A 23288-nucleotide genomic window follows, 5' to 3' on the forward strand; every position below is an offset into this window, starting at 1 on the left:
AAAATTTTTTTGACCTCAAAATGTCATAAAAAACGTCATAGTATAGTATGGCGTTTTTTTCGGCCAAAAAATTTCAAAATTTTTTTCGACCTCAAAATGTCATAAAAAACGTCATAGTATAGTATGGCGTTTTTTTCGGCCAAAAAATTTCAAATTTTTTTTCGACCTCAAAATGTCATAAAAAACGTCATAGTATAGTATGGCGTTTTTTTCGGCCAAAAAATTTCAAATTTTTTTTCGACCTCAAAATGTCATAAAAAACGTCATAGTATAGTATGGCGTTTTTTTCGGCCAAAAAATTTCAAAATTTTTTTCGACCTCAAAATGTCATAAAAAACGTCATAGTATAGTATGGCGTTTTTTTCGGGCAAAGAAAGTCAAAATTTTTTTCGACCTCAAAATGTCATAAAAAACGTCATAGTATAGTATGGCGTTTTTTTCGGCCAAAAAATTTCAAAATTTTTTTCGACCTCAAAATGTCATAAAAAAGGTCATAGTATAGTATGGCGTTTTTTTCGGGCAAAAAAAGTCAAAATTTTTTTCGACCTCAAAATGTCATAAAAAACGTCATAGTATAGTATGGCGTTATTTTCGGCCAAAAAAAGTCACAATTTTTTTCGACCTCAAAATGTCATAAAAAACGTCATAGTATAGTATGGCCTTTTTTTCGACCTCAAAATGTCATAAAAAACGTCATAGTATAGTATGGCGTTTTTTTCGACCTCAAAATGTCATAAAAAACGTCATAGTATAGTATGGCGTTTTTTTCGGCCAAAAATTTTCAAAATTTTTTTCGACTTCAAAATGTCATAAAAAACGTCATAGTATAGTATGGCGTTTTTTTCGGCCAAAAAATTTCAAAATTTTTTTCGACCTCAAAATGTCATAAAAAACGTCATAGTATAGTATGGCGTTTTTTTCGGCCAAAAGATTTCAAAATTTTTTTCGACCTCAAAATGTCATAAAAAACGTCATAGTATAGTATGGCGTTTTTTTGGGCCAAAAATTTTCAAAATTTTTTTCGACCTCAAAATGTCATAAAAAACGTCATAGTATAGTATGGCCTTTTTTTCGACCTCAAAATGTCATAAAAAACGTCATAGTATAGTATGGCGTTTTTTTCGGCCAAAAAATTTCAACATTTTTTTCGACCTCAAAATGTCAAAAAAACGTCATAGTATAGTATGGCGTTTTTTTCGGCCAAAAAATTTCAAAATTTTTTTCGACCTCAAAATGTCATAAAAAACGTCATAGTATAGTATGGCGTTTTTTTCGGGCAAAAAAAGTCAAAATTTTTTTCGACCTCAAAATGTCATAAAAAACGTCATAGTATAGTATGGCGTTTTTTTCGGACAAAAAATTTCAAACTTTTTTTCTACCTCAAAATGTCATAAAAAACGTCATAGTATAGTATGGCGTTTTTTTCGACCTCAAAATGTCATAAAAAACGTCATAGTATAGTATGGCGTTTTTTTCGACCTCAAAATGTCATAAAAAACGTCATAGTATAGTATGGCGTTTTTTTCGGACAAAAAATTTCAAATTTTTTTTCGACCTCAAAATGTCATAAAAAACGTCATAGTATAGTATGGCGTTTTTTTCGGCCAAAAAATTTCAAAATTTTTTTCGACCTCAAAATGTCATAAAAAACGTCATAGTATAGTATGGCGTTTTTTTCGGGCAAAGAAAGTCAAAATTTTTTTCGACCTCAAAATGTCATAAAAAACGTCATAGTATAGTATGGCGTTTTTTTCGGCCAAAAAATTTCAAAATTTTTTTCGACCTCAAAATGTCATAAAAAAGGTCATAGTATAGTATGGCGTTTTTTTCGGGCAAAAAAAGTCAAAATTTTTTTTGACCTCAAAATGTCATAAAAAACGTCATAGTATAGTATGGCGTTATTTTCGGCCAAAAAAAGTCAAAATTTTTTTCGACCTCAAAATGTCATAAAAAAGGTCATAGTATAGTATGGCGTTTTTTTCGGCCAAAAAATTTCAAAATTTTTTTCGACCTCAAAATGTCATAAAAAACGTCATAGTATAGTATGGCGTTTTTTTCGGGCAAAGAAAGTCAAAATTTTTTTCGACCTCAAAATGTCATAAAAAACGTCATAGTATAGTATGGCGTTTTTTTAGGCCAAAAAATTTCAAAATTTTTTTCGACCTCAAAATGTCATAAAAAAGGTCATAGTATAGTATGGCGTTTTTTTTCGGGCAAAAAAAGTCAAAATTTTTTTCGACCTCAAAATGTCATAAAAAACGTCATAGTATAGTATGGCGTTATTTTCGGCCAAAAAAAGTCACAATTTTTTTCGACCTCAAAATGTCATAAAAAACGTCATAGTATAGTATGGCGTTTTTTTCGACCTCAAAATGTCATAAAAAACGTCATAGTATAGTATGGCGTTTTTTTCGACCTCAAAATGTCATAAAAAACGTCATAGTATAGTATGGCCTTTTTTTCGACCTCAAAATGTCATAAAAAACGTCATAGTATAGTATGGCGTTTTTTTTCGGCCAAAAAATTTCAAAATTTTTTTCGACCTCAAAATGTCATAAAAAACGTCATAGTATAGTATGGCGTTTTTTTCGGCCAAAAAAAGTCAACATTTTTTTCGACCTCAAAATGTCAAAAAAACGTCATAGTATAGTATGGCGTTTTTTTCGGGCAAAAAAAGTCACATTTTTTTTCGACCTCAAAATGTCATAAAAAACGTCATAGTATAGTATGGCGTTTTTTTCGGGCAAAAAAAGTATAAATTTTTTTCGACCTCAAATTGTCATAAAAAACGTCATAGTATAGTATGGCGTTTTTTTCGGGCAAAGACAGTCAAAATTTTTTTCGACCTCAAAATGTCATAAAAAACGTCATAGTATAGTATGGCGTTTCTTTCGGCCAAAAATTTTCAAAATTTTTTTCGACCTCAAAATGTCATAAAAAACGTCATAGTATAGTATGGCGTTTTTTTCGGGCAAAAAATTTCAAATTTTTTTTCGACCTCAAAATGTCATAAAAAACGTCATAGTATAGTATGGCGTTTTTTTTCGGGCAAAAAAAGTCACATTTTTTTTCGACCTCAAAATGTCATAAAAAACGTCATAGTATAGTATGGCGTTTTTTTCGGGCAAAAAAAGTATAAATTTTTTTCGACCTCAAATTGTCATAAAAAACGTCATAGTATAGTATGGCGTTTTTTTCGGCCAAAAAATTTCAAAATTTTTTTCGACCTCAAAATGTCATAAAAAACGTCATAGTATAGTATGGCGTTTTTTTCGGCCAAAAAAAGTCAAAATTTTTTTCGACCTCAAAATGTCATAAAAAACGTCATAGTATAGTATGGCGTTTCTTTCGGCCAAAAATTTTCAAAATTTTTTTCGACCTCAAAATGTCATAAAAAACGTCATAGTATAGTATGGCGTTTTTTTCGGACAAAAAATTTCAAATTTTTTTTCGACCTCAAAATGTCATAAAAAAGGTCATAGTATAGTATGGCGTTTTTTTCGGCCAAAAAATTTCAAAATTTTTTTCGACCTCAAAATGTCATAAAAAACGTCATAGTATAGTATGGCGTTTTTTTCGGGCAAAGAAAGTCAAAATTTTTTTCGACCTCAAAATGTCATAAAAAACGTCATAGTATAGTATGGCGTTTTTTTTCGGCCAAAAAATTTCAAAATTTTTTTCGACCTCAAAATGTCATAAAAAAGGTCATAGTATAGTATGGCGTTTTTTTCGGGCAAAAAAAGTCAAAATTTTTTTTGACCTCAAAATGTCATAAAAAACGTCATAGTATAGTATGGCGTTATTTTCGGCCAAAAAAAGTCAAAATTTTTTTCGACCTCAAAATGTCATAAAAAAGGTCATAGTATAGTATGGCGTTTTTTTCGGCCAAAAAATTTCAAAATTTTTTTCGACCTCAAAATGTCATAAAAAACGTCATAGTATAGTATGGCGTTTTTTTCGGGCAAAGAAAGTCAAAATTTTTTTCGACCTCAAAATGTCATAAAAAACGTCATAGTATAGTATGGCGTTTTTTTAGGCCAAAAAATTTCAAAATTTTTTTCGACCTCAAAATGTCATAAAAAAGGTCATAGTATAGTATGGCGTTTTTTTCGGGCAAAAAAAGTCAAAATTTTTTTCGACCTCAAAATGTCATAAAAAACGTCATAGTATAGTATGGCGTTATTTTCGGCCAAAAAAAGTCACAATTTTTTTCGACCTCAAAATGTCATAAAAAACGTCATAGTATAGTATGGCGTTTTTTTCGACCTCAAAATGTCATAAAAAACGTCATAGTATAGTATGGCGTTTTTTTCGACCTCAAAATGTCATAAAAAACGTCATAGTATAGTATGGCGTTTTTTTCGGCCAAAAATTTTCAAAATTTTTTTCGACTTCAAAATGTCATAAAAAACGTCATAGTATAGTATGGCGTTTTTTTCGGCCAAAAAATTTCAACATTTTTTTCGACCTCAAAATGTCATAAAAAACGTCATAGTATAGTATGGCGTTTTTTTCGGCCAAAAGATTTCAAAATTTTTTTCGACCTCAAAATGTCATAAAAAACGTCATAGTATAGTATGGCGTTTTTTTGGGCCAAAAAATGTCATAAAAAACGTCATAGTATAGTATGGCGTTTTTTTCGGCCAAAAAATTTCAAAATTTTTTTTGACCTCAAAATGTCATAAAAAACGTCATAGTATAGTAAGGCGTCAAAATCAGCCAAAAAAAGTCAAAAATTTTTTTGACCTCAAAATGTCATAAAAAACGTCATAGTATAGTATGGCGTTTTTTTCGGCCAAAAAATTTCAAAATTTTTTTCGACCTCAAAATGTCATAAAAAACGTCATAGTATAGTATGGCGTTTTTTTCGGCCAAAAAATTTCAAATTTTTTTTCGACCTCAAAATGTCATAAAAAACGTCATAGTATAGTATGGCGTTTTTTTCGGCCAAAAAATTTCAAATTTTTTTTCGACCTCAAAATGTCATAAAAAACGTCATAGTATAGTATGGCGTTTTTTTCGGCCAAAAAATTTCAAAATTTTTTTCGACCTCAAAATGTCATAAAAAACGTCATAGTATAGTATGGCGTTTTTTTCGGGCAAAGAAAGTCAAAATTTTTTTCGACCTCAAAATGTCATAAAAAACGTCATAGTATAGTATGGCGTTTTTTTCGGCCAAAAAATTTCAAAATTTTTTTCGACCTCAAAATGTCATAAAAAAGGTCATAGTATAGTATGGCGTTTTTTTCGGGCAAAAAAAGTCAAAATTTTTTTCGACCTCAAAATGTCATAAAAAACGTCATAGTATAGTATGGCGTTATTTTCGGCCAAAAAAAGTCACAATTTTTTTCGACCTCAAAATGTCATAAAAAACGTCATAGTATAGTATGGCCTTTTTTTCGACCTCAAAATGTCATAAAAAACGTCATAGTATAGTATGGCGTTTTTTTCGACCTCAAAATGTCATAAAAAACGTCATAGTATAGTATGGCGTTTTTTTCGGCCAAAAATTTTCAAAATTTTTTTCGACTTCAAAATGTCATAAAAAACGTCATAGTATAGTATGGCGTTTTTTTCGGCCAAAAAATTTCAAAATTTTTTTCGACCTCAAAATGTCATAAAAAACGTCATAGTATAGTATGGCGTTTTTTTCGGCCAAAAGATTTCAAAATTTTTTTCGACCTCAAAATGTCATAAAAAACGTCATAATATAGTATGGCGTTTTTTTGGGCCAAAAATTTTCAAAATTTTTTTCGACCTCAAAATGTCATAAAAAACGTCATAGTATAGTATGGCCTTTTTTTCGACCTCAAAATGTCATAAAAAACGTCATAGTATAGTATGGCGTTTTTTTTCGGCCAAAAAATTTCAACATTTTTTTCGACCTCAAAATGTCAAAAAAACGTCATAGTATAGTATGGCGTTTTTTTCGGCCAAAAAATTTCAAAATTTTTTTCGACCTCAAAATGTCATAAAAAACGTCATAGTATAGTATGGCGTTTTTTTCGGGCAAAAAAAGTCAAAATTTTTTTCGACCTCAAAATGTCATAAAAAACGTCATAGTATAGTATGGCGTTTTTTTCGGACAAAAAATTTCAAACTTTTTTTCTACCTCAAAATGTCATAAAAAACGTCATAGTATAGTATGGCGTTTTTTTCGGGCAAAAAAAGTCAAAATTTTTTTCGACCTCAAAATGTCAAAAAAAACGTCATAGTATAGTATGCCGTTTTTTTCGGCCAAAAAAAGTCAAAATTTTTTTCGACCTCAAAATGTCATAAAAAACGTCATAGTATAGTATGGCGTTTTTTTCGGCCAAAGACAGTCAAAATTTTTTTCGACGTCAAAATGTCATAAAAAACGTCATAATATAGTATGGCGTTTTTTTCGGCCTAAAAATGTCATAAAAAACGTCATAGTATAGTATGGCGTTTTTTTCGGCCAAAAATTTTCAAAATTTTTTTCGACCTCAAAATGTCATAAAAAACGTCATAGTATAGTATGGCGTTTTTTTCGGCCAAAAAATTTCAAAATTTTTTTCGACCTCAAAATGTCATAAAAAACGTCATAGTATAGTATGGCGTTTTTTTCGGCCAAAAAAAGTCAAAATTTTTTTCGACCTCAAAATGTCATAAAAAACGTCATAGTATAGTATGGCGTTTTTTTCGGCCAAAAAATTTCAAAATTTTTTTCGACCTCAAAATGTCATAAAAAACGTCATAGTATAGTATGGCGTTTTTTTCGGCCAAAAAATTTCAAATTTTTTTTCGACCTCAAAATGTCATAAAAAACGTCATAGTATAGTATGGCGTTTTTTTCGGCCAAAAAATTTCAAATTTTTTTTCGACCTCAAAATGTCATAAAAAACGTCATAGTATAGTATGGCGTTTTTTTCGGCCAAAAAATTTCAAAATTTTTTTCGACCTCAAAATGTCATAAAAAACGTCATAGTATAGTATGGCGTTTTTTTCGGGCAAAGAAAGTCAAAATTTTTTTCGACCTCAAAATGTCATAAAAAACGTCATAGTATAGTATGGCGTTTTTTTCGGCCAAAAAATTTCAAAATTTTTTTCGACCTCAAAATGTCATAAAAAAGGTCATAGTATAGTATGGCGTTTTTTTCGGGCAAAAAAAGTCAAAATTTTTTTCGACCTCAAAATGTCATAAAAAACGTCATAGTATAGTATGGCGTTATTTTCGGCCAAAAAAAGTCACAATTTTTTTCGACCTCAAAATGTCATAAAAAACGTCATAGTATAGTATGGCCTTTTTTTCGACCTCAAAATGTCATAAAAAACGTCATAGTATAGTATGGCGTTTTTTTCGACCTCAAAATGTCATAAAAAACGTCATAGTATAGTATGGCGTTTTTTTCGGCCAAAGACAGTCAAAATTTTTTTCGACGTCAAAATGTCATAAAAAACGTCATAATATAGTATGGCGTTTTTTTCGGCCTAAAAATGTCATAAAAAACGTCATAGTATAGTATGGCGTTTTTTTCGGCCAAAAATTTTCAAAATTTTTTTCGACCTCAAAATGTCATAAAAAACGTCATAGTATAGTATGGCGTTTTTTTCGGCCAAAAAATTTCAAAATTTTTTTCGACCTCAAAATGTCATAAAAAACGTCATAGTATAGTATGGCGTTTTTTTCGGCCAAAAAAAGTCAAAATTTTTTTCGACCTCAAAATGTCATAAAAAACGTCATAGTATAGTATGGCGTTTTTTTCGGCCAAAAAATTTCAAAATTTTTTTCGACCTCAAAATGTCATAAAAAACGTCATAGTATAGTATGGCGTTTTTTTCGGCCAAAAAATTTCAAATTTTTTTTCGACCTCAAAATGTCATAAAAAACGTCATAGTATAGTATGGCGTTTTTTTCGGCCAAAAAATTTCAAATTTTTTTTCGACCTCAAAATGTCATAAAAAACGTCATAGTATAGTATGGCGTTTTTTTCGGCCAAAAAATTTCAAAATTTTTTTCGACCTCAAAATGTCATAAAAAACGTCATAGTATAGTATGGCGTTTTTTTCGGGCAAAGAAAGTCAAAATTTTTTTCGACCTCAAAATGTCATAAAAAACGTCATAGTATAGTATGGCGTTTTTTTCGGCCAAAAAATTTCAAAATTTTTTTCGACCTCAAAATGTCATAAAAAACGTCATAGTATAGTATGGCGTTTTTTTCGGGCAAAGAAAGTCAAAATTTTTTTCGACCTCAAAATGTCATAAAAAACGTCATAGTATAGTATGGCGTTTTTTTCGGCCAAAAAATTTCAAAATTTTTTTCGACCTCAAAATGTCATAAAAAAGGTCATAGTATAGTATGGCGTTTTTTTCGGGCAAAAAAAGTCAAAATTTTTTTCGACCTCAAAATGTCATAAAAAACGTCATAGTATAGTATGGCGTTATTTTCGGCCAAAAAAAGTCACAATTTTTTTCGACCTCAAAATGTCATAAAAAACGTCATAGTATAGTATGGCCTTTTTTTCGACCTCAAAATGTCATAAAAAACGTCATAGTATAGTATGGCGTTTTTTTCGACCTCAAAATGTCATAAAAAACGTCATAGTATAGTATGGCGTTTTTTTCGGCCAAAAATTTTCAAAATTTTTTTCGACTTCAAAATGTCATAAAAAACGTCATAGTATAGTATGGCGTTTTTTTCGGCCAAAAAATTTCAAAATTTTTTTCGACCTCAAAATGTCATAAAAAACGTCATAGTATAGTATGGCGTTTTTTTCGGCCAAAAGATTTCAAAATTTTTTTCGACCTCAAAATGTCATAAAAAACGTCATAGTATAGTATGGCGTTTTTTTGGGCCAAAAATTTTCAAAATTTTTTTCGACCTCAAAATGTCATAAAAAACGTCATAGTATAGTATGGCATTTTTTTCGACCTCAAAATGTCATAAAAAACGTCATAGTATAGTATGGCGTTTTTTTCGGCCAAAAAATTTCAAAATTTTTTTCGACCTCAAAATGTCATAAAAAACGTCATAGTATAGTATGGCGTTTTTTTCGGCCAAAAAAAGTCAACATTTTTTTCGACCTCAAAATGTCAAAAAAACGTCATAGTATAGTATGGCGTTTTTTTCGGCCAAAAAATTTCAAAATTTTTTTCGACCTCAAAATGTCATAAAAAACGTCATAGTATAGTATGGCGTTTTTTTCGGGCAAAAAAAGTCAAAATTTTTTTCGACCTCAAAATGTCATAAAAAACGTCATAGTATAGTATGGCGTTTTTTTCGGACAAAAAATTTCAAAATTTTTTTCTACCTCAAAATGTCATAAAAAACGTCATAGTATAGTATGCCGTTTTTTTCGGACAAAAAATTTCAAAATTTTTTTCGACCTCAAAATGTCATAAAAAAAGTCATAGTATAGTATGGCGTTTTTTTCGGCCAAAAAAAGTCAAAATTTTTTTCGACCTCAAAATGTCATAAAAAACGTCATAGTATAGTATGGCGTTTTTTTCGGCCAAAAAAAGTCACAATTTTTTTCGACCTCAAAATGTCATAAAAAAGGTCATAGTATAGTATGGCGTTTTTTTCGGCCAAAAATTTTCAAAATTTTTTTCGACCTCAAAATGTCATAAAAAACGTCATAGTATAGTATGGCCTTTTTTTCGACCTCAAAATGTCATAAAAAACGTCATAGTATAGTATGGCGTTTTTTTCGGCCAAAAAAAGTCAAAATTTTTTTGGACCTCAAAATGTCATAAAAAACGTCATAGTATAGTATGGCGTTTTTTTCGGGCAAAAAAAGTCAAAATTTTTTTGGACCTCAAAATGTCATAAAAAACGTCATAGTATAGTATGGCGTTTTTTTCGGCCAAAAAAAGTCAAAAAATTTTTTGACCTCAAAATGTCATAAAAAACGTCATAGTATAGTATGGCGTCAAAATCTGCCAAAAAAAGTCAAAAAATTTTTTAACCTCAAAATGTCATAAAAAACGTCATAGTATAGTAAGGCGTCAAAATCGGCCAAAAAAAGTCAAAAATTTTTTTGACCTCAAAATGTCATAAAAAACGTCATAGTATAGTATGGCGTTTTTTTCGGGCAAAAAAAGTCAAAAATTTTTTTGACCTCAAAATGTCATAAAAAACGTCATAATTTTTTTTGACCTCAAAATGTCATAAAAAACGTCATAGTATAGTATGGCGTTTTTTTCGGGCAAAAAAAGTCAAAATTTTTTTGGACCTCAAAATGTCATAAAAAACGTCATAGTATAGTATGGCGTTTTTTTCGGCCAAAAAAAGTCAAAAAATTTTTTGACCTCAAAATGTCATAAAAAACGTCATAGTATAGTATGGCGTCAAAATCTGCCAAAAAAAGTCAAAAAATTTTTTAACCTCAAAATGTCATAAAAAACGTCATAGTATAGTAAGGCGTCAAAATCGGCCAAAAAAAGTCAAAAATTTTTTTGACCTCAAAATGTCATAAAAAACGTCATAGTATAGTATGGCGTTTTTTTCGGGCAAAAAAAGTCAAAAATTTTTTTGACCTCAAAATGTCATAAAAAACGTCATAATTTTTTTTGACCTCAAAATGTCATAAAAAACGTCATAGTATAGTATGGCGTTTTTTTCGGCCAAAAGATTTCAAAATTTTTCTCGACCTCAAAATGTCATAAAAAACGTCATAGTATAGTATGGCGTTTTTTTCGGGCAAAAATTGTCAAAATTTTTTTTGACCTCAAAATGTCATAAAAAACGTCATAGTATAGTAAGGCGTCAAAATCAGCCAAAAAAAGTCAAAAATTTTTTTGACCTCAAAATGTCATAAAAAACGTCATAGTATAGTATGGCGTTTTTTTCGGGCAAAAAAAGTATAAATTTTTTTCGACCTCAAATTGTCATAAAAAACGTCATAGTATAGTATGGCGTTTTTTTCGGCCAAAAAATTTCAAAATTTTTTTCGACCTCAAAATGTCATAAAAAACGTCATAGTATAGTATGGCGTTTTTTTCGGCCAAAAAAAGTATAAATTTTTTTGGACCTCAAAATGTCATAAAAAACGTCATAGTATAGTATGGCGTTTTTTTCAGGAAAAAAAAGTCCAATTTTTTTTCGACCTCAAAATGTCATAAAAAACGTCATAGTATAGTATGGCGTTTTTTTCAGGAAAAAAAAGTCCAATTTTTTTTCGACCTCAAAATGTCATAAAAAACGTCATAGTATAGTATGGCGTTTTTTTCGGCCAAAAAAAGTCAAAATTTTTTTCGACCTCAAAATGTCATAAAAAACGTCATAGTATAGTATGGTGTTTTTTTCGGCAAAAAATTTTTCAAATTTTTTTCGACCTCAAAATGTCATAAAAAACGTCATAGTATAGTATGGCGTTTTTTTCGGGCAAAGAAAGTCAAAATTTTTTTCGACCTCAAAATGTCATAAAAAACGTCATAGTATAGTATGGCGTTTTTTTCGGCCAAAAAATTTCAAAATTTTTTTCGACCTCAAAATGTCATAAAAAAGGTCATAGTATAGTATGGCGTTTTTTTCGGGCAAAAAAAGTCAAAATTTTTTTCGACCTCAAAATGTCATAAAAAACGTCATAGTATAGTATGGCGTTATTTTCGGCCAAAAAAAGTCAAAATTTTTTTCGACCTCAAAATGTCATAAAAAACGTCATAGTATAGTATGGCGTTTTTTTCGGCCAAAAAATTTCAAAATTTTTTTCGACCTCAAAATGTCATAAAAAACGTCATAGTATAGTATGGCGTTTTTTTCGGGCAAAGAAAGTCAAAATTTTTTTCGACCTCAAAATGTCATAAAAAACGTCATAGTATATAGTATGGCGTTTTTTTCGGCTAAAAAATTTCAAAATTTTTTTCGACCTCAAAATGTCATAAAAAAGGTCATAGTATAGTATGGCGTTTTTTTCGGGCAAAAAAAGTCAAAATTTTTTTCGACCTCAAAATGTCATAAAAAACGTCATAGTATAGTATGGCGTTATTTTCGGCCAAAAAAAGTCACAATTTTTGTCGACCTCAAAATGTCATAAAAAACGTCATAGTATAGTATGCCGTTTTTTTCGGACAAAAAATTTCAAAATTTTTTTCGACCTCAAAATGTCATAAAAAACGTCATAGTATAGTATGGCGTTTTTTTCGGCCAAAAAAAGTCAAAAAATTTTTTGACCTCAAAATGTCATAAAAAACGTCATAGTATAGTATGGCGTTTTTTTCGACCTCAAAATGTCATAAAAAACGTCATAGTATAGTATGGCGTTTTTTTCGGCCAAAAAAAGTCAAAAATTTTTTGGACCTCAAAATGTCATAAAAAACGTCATAGTATAGTATGGCGTTTTTTTCGAGCAAAAAAAGTCAAAAATTTTTTCGACCTCAAAATGTCATAAAAAACGTCATAGTATAGTATGGCGTTTTTTTCGGGCAAAAAAAGTCACATTTTTTTTCGACCTCAAAATGTCATAAAAAACGTCATAGTATAGTATGGCGTTTTTTTCGGGCAAAGACAGTCAAAATTTTTTTCGACCTCAAAATGTCATAAAAAACGTCATAGTATAGTATGGCGTTTCTTTCGGCCAAAAATTTTCAAAATTTTTTTCGACCTCAAAATGTCATAAAAAACGTCATAGTATAGTATGGCGTTTTTTTCGGGCAAAAAATTTCAAATTTTTTTTCGACCTCAAAATGTCATAAAAAACGTCATAGTATAGTATGGCGTTTTTTTCGGGCAAAAAAAGTCACATTTTTTTTCGACCTCAAAATGTCATAAAAAACGTCATAGTATAGTATGGCGTTTTTTTCGGGCAAAAAAAGTATAAATTTTTTTCGACCTCAAATTGTCATAAAAAACGTCATAGTATAGTATGGCGTTTTTTTCGGCCAAAAAATTTCAAAATTTTTTTCGACCTCAAAATGTCATAAAAAACGTCATAGTATAGTATGGCGTTTTTTTAGGGCAAAAAAAGTCAAAATTTTTTTGGACCTCAAAATGTCATAAAAAACGTCATAGTATAGTATGGCGTTTTTTTCAGGAAAAAAAAGTCCAATTTTTTTTCGACCTCAAAATGTCATAAAAAACGTCATAGTATAGTATGGCGTTTTTTTCGGGCAAAAAAAGTCAAAAATTTTTTCGACCTCAAAATGTCATAAAAAACGTCATAGTATAGTATGGCGTTTTTTTCGGGCAAAAACAGTCACATTTTTTTTCGACCTCAAAATGTCATAAAAAACGTCATAGTATAGTATGGCGTTTTTTTCGGGCAAAAAAAGTATACATTTTTTTCGACCTCAAATTGTCATAAAAAACGTCATAGTATAGTATGGCGTTTTTTTCGGACAAAGACAGTCAAAATTTTTTTCGACCTCAAAATGTCATAAAAAACGTCATAGTATAGTATGGCGTTTCTTTCGGCCAAAAATTTTCAAAATTTTTTTCGACCTCAAAATGTCATAAAAAACGTCATAGTATAGTATGGCGTTTTTTTCGGGCAAAAAATTTCAAATTTTTTTTCGACCTCAAAATGTCATAAAAAACGTCATAGTATAGTATGGCGTTTTTTTCGGGCAAAAAAAGGCACATTTTTTTTCGACCTCAAAATGTCATAAAAAACGTCATAGTATAGTATGGCGTTATTTTCGGCCAAAAAAAGTCACAATTTTTTTCGACCTCAAAATGTCATAAAAAACGTCATAGTATAGTATGGCCTTTTTTTCGACCTCAAAATGTCATAAAAAACGTCATAGTATAGTATGGCGTTTTTTTCGACCTCAAAATGTCATAAAAAACGTCATAGTATAGTATGGCGTTTTTTTCGGCCAAAAATTTTCAAAATTTTTTTCGACTTCAAAATGTCATAAAAAACGTCATAGTATAGTATGGCGTTTTTTTCGGCCAAAAAATTTCAAATTTTTTTTCGACCTCAAAATGTCATAAAAAACGTCATAGTATAGTATGGCGTTTTTTTCGGCCAAAAAATTTCAAAATTTTTTTCGACCTCAAAATGTCATAAAAAACGTCATAGTATAGTATGGCGTTTTTTTCGGGCAAAGAAAGTCAAAATTTTTTTCGACCTCAAAATGTAATAAAAAACGTCATAGTATAGTATGGCGTTTTTTTCGGCCAAAAAATTTCAAAATTTTTTTCGACCTCAAAATGTCATAAAAAAGGTCATAGTATAGTATGGCATTTTTTTCGGGCAAAAAAAGTCAAAATTTTTTTCGACCTCAAAATGTCATAAAAAACGTCATAGTATAGTATGGCGTTATTTTCGGCCAAAAAAAGTCAAAATTTTTTTCGACCTCAAAATGTCATAAAAAAGGTCATAGTATAGTATGGCGTTTTTTTCGGCCAAAAAATTTCAAAATTTTTTTCGACCTCAAAATGTCATAAAAAACGTCATAGTATAGTATGGCGTTTTTTTCGGGCAAAGAAAGTCAAAATTTTTTTCGACCTCAAAATGTCATAAAAAACGTCATAGTATAGTATGGCGTTTTTTTCGGCCAAAAAATTTCAAAATTTTTTTCGACCTCAAAATGTCATAAAAAAGGTCATAGTATAGTATGGCGTTTTTTTCGGGCAAAAAAAGTCAAAATTTTTTTCGACCTCAAAATGTCATAAAAAACGTCATAGTATAGTATGGCGTTATTTTCGGCCAAAAAAAGTCACAATTTTTTTCGACCTCAAAATGTCATAAAAAACGTCATAGTATAGTATGGCGTTTTTTTCGGCCAAAAAATTTCAAAATTTTTTTCGACCTCAAAATGTCATAAAAAACGTCATAGTATAGTATGGCGTTTTTTTCGGGCAAAGAAAGTCAAAATTTTTTTCGACCTCAAAATGTCATAAAAAACGTCATAGTATATAGTATGGCGTTTTTTTCGGCTAAAAAATTTCAAAATTTTTTTCGACCTCAAAATGTCATAAAAAAGGTCATAGTATAGTATGGCGTTTTTTTCGGGCAAAAAAAGTCAAAATTTTTTTCGACCTCAAAATGTCATAAAAAACGTCATAGTATAGTATGGCGTTATTTTCGGCCAAAAAAAGTCACAATTTTTGTCGACCTCAAAATGTCATAAAAAACGTCATAGTATAGTATGCCGTTTTTTTCGGACAAAAAATTTCAAAATTTTTTTCGACCTCAAAATGTCATAAAAAACGTCATAGTATAGTATGGCGTTTTTTTCGGCCAAAAAAAGTCAAAAAATTTTTTGACCTCAAAATGTCATAAAAAACGTCATAGTATAGTATGGCGTTTTTTTCGACCTCAAAATGTCATAAAAAACGTCATAGTATAGTATGGCGTTTTTTTCGGCCAAAAAAAGTCAAAAATTTTTTGGACCTCAAAATGTCATAAAAAACGTCATAGTATAGTATGGCGTTTTTTTCGAGCAAAAAAAGTCAAAAATTTTTTCGACCTCAAAATGTCATAAAAAACGTCATAGTATAGTATGGCGTTTTTTTCGGGCAAAAAAAGTCACATTTTTTTTCGACCTCAAAATGTCATAAAAAACGTCATAGTATAGTATGGCGTTTTTTTCGGGCAAAGACAGTCAAAATTTTTTTCGACCTCAAAATGTCATAAAAAACGTCATAGTATAGTATGGCGTTTCTTTCGGCCAAAAATTTTCAAAATTTTTTTCGACCTCAAAATGTCATAAAAAACGTCATAGTATAGTATGGCGTTTTTTTCGGGCAAAAAATTTCAAATTTTTTTTCGACCTCAAAATGTCATAAAAAACGTCATAGTATAGTATGGCGTTTTTTTCGGGCAAAAAAAGTCACATTTTTTTTCGACCTCAAAATGTCATAAAAAACGTCATAGTATAGTATGGCGTTTTTTTCGGGCAAAAAAAGTATAAATTTTTTTCGACCTCAAATTGTCATAAAAAACGTCATAGTATAGTATGGCGTTTTTTTCGGCCAAAAAATTTCAAAATTTTTTTCGACCTCAAAATGTCATAAAAAACGTCATAGTATAGTATGGCGTTTTTTTAGGGCAAAAAAAGTCAAAATTTTTTTGGACCTCAAAATGTCATAAAAAACGTCATAGTATAGTATGGCGTTTTTTTCAGGAAAAAAAAGTCCAATTTTTTTTCGACCTCAAAATGTCATAAAAAACGTCATAGTATAGTATGGCGTTTTTTTCGGGCAAAAAAAGTCAAAAATTTTTTCGACCTCAAAATGTCATAAAAAACGTCATAGTATAGTATGGCGTTTTTTTCGGGCAAAAACAGTCACATTTTTTTTCGACCTCAAAATGTCATAAAAAACGTCATAGTATAGTATGGCGTTTTTTTCGGGCAAAAAAAGTATACATTTTTTTCGACCTCAAATTGTCATAAAAAACGTCATAGTATAGTATGGCGTTTTTTTCGGACAAAGACAGTCAAAATTTTTTTCGACCTCAAAATGTCATAAAAAACGTCATAGTATAGTATGGCGTTTCTTTCGGCCAAAAATTTTCAAAATTTTTTTCGACCTCAAAATGTCATAAAAAACGTCATAGTATAGTATGGCGTTTTTTTCGGGCAAAAAATTTCAAATTTTTTTTCGACCTCAAAATGTCATAAAAAACGTCATAGTATAGTATGGCGTTTTTTTCGGGCAAAAAAAGGCACATTTTTTTTCGACCTCAAAATGTCATAAAAAACGTCATAGTATAGTATGGCGTTATTTTCGGCCAAAAAAAGTCACAATTTTTTTCGACCTCAAAATGTCATAAAAAACGTCATAGTATAGTATGGCCTTTTTTTCGACCTCAAAATGTCATAAAAAACGTCATAGTATAGTATGGCGTTTTTTTCGACCTCAAAATGTCATAAAAAACGTCATAGTATAGTATGGCGTTTTTTTCGGCCAAAAATTTTCAAAATTTTTTTCGACTTCAAAATGTCATAAAAAACGTCATAGTATAGTATGGCGTTTTTTTCGGCCAAAAAATTTCAAATTTTTTTTCGACCTCAAAATGTCATAAAAAACGTCATAGTATAGTATGGCGTTTTTTTCGGCCAAAAAATTTCAAAATTTTTTTCGACCTCAAAATGTCATAAAAAACGTCATAGTATAGTATGGCGTTTTTTTCGGGCAAAGAAAGTCAAAATTTTTTTCGACCTCAAAATGTAATAAAAAACGTCATAGTATAGTATGGCGTTTTTTTCGGCCAAAAAATTTCAAAATTTTTTTCGACCTCAAAATGTCATAAAAAAGGTCATAGTATAGTATGGCATTTTTTTCGGGCAAAAAAAGTCAAAATTTTTTTCGACCTCAAAATGTCATAAAAAACGTCATAGTATAGTATGGCGTTATTTTCGGCCAAAAAAAGTCAAAATTTTTTTCGACCTCAAAATGTCATAAAAAAGGTCATAGTATAGTATGGCGTTTTTTTCGGCCAAAAAATTTCAAAATTTTTTTCGACCTCAAAATGTCATAAAAAACGTCATAGTATAGTATGGCGTTTTTTTCGGGCAAAGAAAGTCAAAATTTTTTTCGACCTCAAAATGTCATAAAAAACGTCATAGTATAGTATGGCGTTTTTTTCGGCCAAAAAATTTCAAAATTTTTTTCGACCTCAAAATGTCATAAAAAAGGTCATAGTATAGTATGGCGTTTTTTTCGGGCAAAAAAAGTCAAAATTTTTTTCGACCTCAAAATGTCATAAAAAACGTCATAGTATAGTATGGCGTTATTTTCGGCCAAAAAAAGTCACAATTTTTTTCGACCTCAAAATGTCATAAAAAACGTCATAGTATAGTATGGCGTTTTTTTCGACCTCAAAATGTCATAAAAAACGTCATAGTATAGTATGGCGTTTTTTTCGACCTCAAAATGTCATAAAAAACGTCATAGTATAGTATGGCGTTTTTTTCGGCCAAAAATTTTCAAAATTTTTTTCGACTTCAAAATGTCATAAAAAACGTCATAGTATAGTATGGCGTTTTTTTTCGGCCAAAAAATTTCAAAATTTTTTTCGACCTCAAAATGTCATAAAAAACGTCATAGTATAGTATGGCGTTTTTTTCGGCCAAAAGATTTCAAAATTTTTTTCGACCTCAAAATGTCATAAAAAACGTCATAGTATAGTATGGCGTTTTTTTGGGCCAAAAAATGTCATAAAAAACGTCATAGTATAGTATGGCGTTTTTTTCGGCCAAAAAATTTCAAAATTTTTTTCGACCTCAAAATGTCATAAAAAACGTCATAGTATAGTATGGCGTTTTTTTCGGCCAAAAAAAGTCAACATTTTTTTCGACCTCAAAATGTCATAAAAAACGTCATAGTATAGTATGGCGTTTTTTTCGGCCAAAAAATTTCAAAATTTTTTTCGACCTCAAAATGTCATAAAAAACGTCATAGTATAGTATGGCGTTTTTTTCGGCCAAAAAAAGTCAAAATTTTTTTCGACCTCAAAATGTCATAAAAAACGTCATAGTATAGTATGGCGTTTTTTTCGGACAAAAAATTTCAAAATTTTTTTCTACCTCAAAATGTCATAAAAAACGTCATAGTATAGTATGGCGTTTTTTTCGGGCAAAAAAAGTCAAAATTTTTTTCGACCTCAAAATGTCAAAAAAAACGTCATAGTATAGTATGCCGTTTTTTTCGGCCAAAAAAAGTCAAAATTTTTTTCGACCTCAAAATGTCATAAAAAACGTCATAGTATAGTATGGCGTTTTTTTCGGCCAAAGACAGTCAAAAATTTTTTCGACGTCAAAATGTCATAAAAAACGTCATAATATAGTATGGCGTTTTTTTCGGCCTAAAAATGTCATAAAAAACGTCATAGTATAGTATGGCGTTTTTTTCGGCCAAAAATTTTCAAAATTTTTTTCGACTTCAAAATGTCATAAAAAAACGTCATAGTATAGTATGGCGTTTTTTTCGGCCAAAAAATTTCAAAATTTTTTTCGACCTCAAAATGTCATAAAAAACGTCATAGTATAGTATGGCGTTTTTTTCGGCCAAAAAAAGTCAACATTTTTTTCGACCTCAAAATGTCATAAAAAACGTCATAGTATAGTATGGCGTTTTTTTCGGCCAAAAAATTTCAAAATTTTTTTCGACCTCAAAATGTCATAAAAAACGTCATAGTATAGTATGGCGTTTTTTTCGGCCAAAAAAAGTCAAAATTTTTTTCGACCTCAAAATGTCATAAAAAACGTCATAGTATAGTATGGCGTTTTTTTCGGACAAAAAATTTCAAAATTTTTTTCTACCTCAAAATGTCATAAAAAACGTCATAGTATAGTATGGCGTTTTTTTCGGGCAAAAAAAGTCAAAATTTTTTTCGACCTCAAAATGTCAAAAAAAACGTCATAGTATAGTATGCCGTTTTTTTCGGCCAAAAAAAGTCAAAATTTTTTTCGACCTCAAAATGTCATAAAAAACGTCATAGTATAGTATGGCGTTTTTTTCGGCCAAAGACAGTCAAAATTTTTTTCGACGTCAAAATGTCATAAAAAACGTCATAATATAGTATGGCGTTTTTTTTCGGCCTAAAAATGTCATAAAAAACGTCATAGTATAGTATGGCGTTTTTTTCGGCCAAAAATTTTCAAAATTTTTTTCGACTTCAAAATGTCATAAAAAACGTCATAGTATAGTATGGCGTTTTTTTCGGCCAAAAAATTTCAAAATTTTTTTCGACCTCAAAATGTCATAAAAAACGTCATAGTATAGTATGGCGTTTTTTTCGGCCAAAAAAAGTCAAAATTTTTTTCGACCTCAAAATGTCATAAAAAACGTCATAGTATAGTATGGCGTTTTTTTCGGCCAAAAAATTTCAAAATTTTTTTCGACCTCAAAATGTCATAAAAAACGTCATAGTATAGTATGGCGTTTTTTTCGGCCAAAAAATTTCAAATTTTTTTTCGACCTCAAAATGTCATAAAAAACGTCATAGTATAGTATGGCGTTTTTTTCGGCCAAAAAATTTCAAAATTTTTTTCGACCTCAAAATGTCATAAAAAACGTCATAGTATAGTATGGCGTTTTTTTCGGGCAAAGAAAGTCAAAATTTTTTTCGACCTCAAAATGTCATAAAAAACGTCATAGTATAGTATGGCGTTTTTTTCGGCCAAAAAATTTCAAAATTTTTTTCGACCTCAAAATGTCATAAAAAAGGTCATAGTATAGTATGGCGTTTTTTTCGGGCAAAAAAAGTCAAAATTTTTTTCGACCTCAAAATGTCATAAAAAACGTCATAGTATAGTATGGCGTTATTTTCGGCCAAAAAAAGTCACAATTTTTGTCGACCTCAAAATGTCATAAAAAACGTCATAGTATAGTATGCCGTTTTTTTCGGACAAAAAATTTCAAAATTTTTTTCGACCTCAAAATGTCATAAAAAAAGTCATAGTATAGTATGGCGTTTTTTTCGGCCAAAAAAAGTCAAAATTTTTTTCGACCTCAAAATGTCATAAAAAACGTCATAGTATAGTATGGCGTTTTTTTCGGCCAAAAAAAGTCAACATTTTTTTCGACCTCAAAATGTCAAAAAAACGTCATAGTATAGTATGGCGTTTTTTTTGGCCAAAAAATTTCAAAATTTTTTTCGACCTCAAAATGTCATAAAAAACGTCATAGTATAGTATGGCGTTTTTTTCGGGCAAAAAAAGTCAAAATTTTTTTCGACCTCAAAATGTCATAAAAAACGTCATAGTATAGTATGGCGTTTTTTTCGGCCAAAAAATTTCAAAATTTTTTTTTGACCTCAAAATGTCATAAAAAACGTCATAGTATAGTATGGCCTTTTTTTCGGGCAAAAAAAGTCAAAATTTTTTTCGACCTCAAAATGTCAAAAAAAACGTCATAGTATAGTATGCCGTTTTTTTCGGCCAAAAAAAGTCAAAATTTTTTTCGACCTCAAAATGTCATAAAAAACGTCATAGTATAGTATGGCGTTTTTTTCGGCCAAAGACAGTCAAAATTTTTTTCGACGTCAAAATGTCATAAAAAACGTCATAATATAGTATGGCGTTTTTTTCGGCCTAAAAATGTCATAAAAAACGTCATAGTATAGTATGGCGTTTTTTTCGGCCAAAAAAAGTCAAAATTTTTTTCGACCTCAAAATGTCATAAAAAACGTCATAGTATAGTATGGCGTTTTTTTTCGGCCAAAAAAAGTCAAAATTTTTTTCGACCTCAAAATGTCATAAAAAACGTCATAGTATAGTATGGCGTTTTTTTCGACCTCAAAATGTCATAAAAAACATCATAGTATAGTATGCCGTTTTTTTCGGCCAAAAAAAGTCAAAATTTTTTTCGACCTCAAAATGTCATAAAAAACGTCATAGTATAGTATGGCGTCTTTTTCGGCCAAAAAATTTCAAAAATTTTTTTCGACCTCAAAATGTCATAAAAAACGTCATAGTATAGTATGGCGTTTTTTTCGGCCAAAAAAAGTCAAAATTTTTTTGGACCTCAAAATGTCATAAAAAACGTCATAGTATAGTATGGCGTTTTTTTCGGGCAAAAAAAGTCAAAAAATTTTTTGACCTCAAAATCTCATAAAAAACGTCATAGTATAGTATGGCGTCAAAATCTGCCAAAAAAAGTCAAAAAATTTTTTAACCTCAAAATGTCATAAAAAACGTCATAGTATAGTAAGGCGTCAAAATCAGCCAAAAAAAGTCTAAATTTTTTTGACCTCAAAATGTCATAAAAAACGTCATAGTATAGTAAGGCATCAAAATCGGCCAAAAAAAGTCAAAAATTTTTTCGACCTCAAAATGTCATAAAAAACGTCATAGTATAGTATGGCGTTTTTTTGGGGCAAAAAAATTCAACATTTTTTTTGACCTCAAAATGTCATAAAAAACGTCATAGTATAGTATGGCGTTTTTTTAGGGCAAAAAAAGTCAAAATTTTTTTTGACCTCAAAATGTCATAAAAAAACGTCATAGTATAGTATGGCGTTTTTTTAGGGAAAAAAAGTCAAACATTTTTTTGACCTCAAAATGTCATAAAAAACCTCATAGTATAGTATGGCGTTTTTTTCGACCTCAAAATGTCATAAAAAACGTCATAGTATAGTATGCCGTTTTTTTCGGCCAAAAAAAGTCAAAATTTTTTTCGACCTCAAAATGTCATAAAAAACGTCATAGTATAGTATGGCGTCTTTTTCGGCCAAAAAATTTCAAAAATTTTTTTCGACCTCAAAATGTCATAAAAAACGTCATAGTATAGTATGGCGTTTTTTTCGGCCAAAAAAAGTCAAAATTTTTTTCGACCTCAAAATGTCATAAAAAACGTCATAGTATAGTATGGCGTTTTTTTGGGCCAAAAATTTTCAAAATTTTTTTCGACCTCAAAATGTCATAAAAAACGTCATAGTATAGTATGGCGTTTTTTTCGACCTCAAAATGTCATAAAAAACGTCATAGTATAGTATGCCGTTTTTTTGGGGCAAAAAAATTCAACATTTTTTTCGACCTCAAAATGTCATAAAAAACGTCATAGTATAGTATGGCGTTTTTTTGGGGCAAAAAAATTCAACATTTTTTTTGACCTCAAAATGTCATAAAAAACGTCATAGTATAGTATGGCGTTTTTTTAGGGCAAAAAAAGTCAAAATTTTTTTTGACCTCAAAATGTCATAAAAAAACGTCATAGTATAGTATGGCGTTTTTTTAGGGAAAAAAAAGTCAAACATTTTTTTGACCTCAAAATGTCATAAAAAACCTCATAGTATAGTAAGGCGTCAAAATCAGCCAAAAAAAGTCAAAATTTTTTTTGACCTCAAAATGTCATAAAAAACGTCATAGTATAGTATGGCGTTTTTTTCGGGCAAAAAAAGTCACAATTTTTTTTGACCTCAAAATGTCATAAAAAAACGTCATAGTATAGTATGGCGTTTTTTTCGGCCAAAAATTGTCAAAATTTTTTTTGACCTCAAAATGTCATAAAAAACGTCATAGTATAGTAAGGCGTTTTTTTCGGGCAAAAAAAGTCTAAATTTTTTTTGACCTCAAAATGTCATAAAAAACGTCATAGTATAGTAAGGCGTCAAAGTCGGCCAAAAAAAAGTCAAAATTTTTTTTGACCTCAAAATGTCATAAAAAACGTCATAGTATAGTAAGGCGTCAAAATCGGCCAAAAAAAGTCAAAATTTTTTTTGACCTCAAAATGTCATAAAAAACGTCATAGTATAGTATGCCGTTTTTTTCGGGCAAAAATGTCAAAAAATTTTTTGGCCTCAAAATATCATAAAAAACGTCATAGTATAGTATGGCGTTTTTTTCGGGCAAAAATTGTCCAAATTTTTTTTGCCTCAAAATGTCATAAAAAACGTCATAGTATAGTAAGGCGTCAAAATCGGCCAAAAAA

The 23288-nt window shown here is 29.8% G+C and overlaps 1 protein-coding gene across 2 annotated transcripts in view; it reads right to left on the bottom strand.

The window, feature by feature from the left end:
• apodb (apolipoprotein Db) overlaps positions 1 to 23288 on the bottom strand; it is a 70033-nt gene that overhangs the window by 44665 nt on the left and 2080 nt on the right. The window lies entirely within an intron of this gene.

The sequence above is a fragment of the Toxotes jaculatrix genome, chromosome 20 (assembly GCF_017976425.1).
Source record: "Toxotes jaculatrix isolate fToxJac2 chromosome 20, fToxJac2.pri, whole genome shotgun sequence".
Lineage (NCBI taxonomy): Eukaryota > Metazoa > Chordata > Actinopteri > Toxotidae > Toxotes > Toxotes jaculatrix.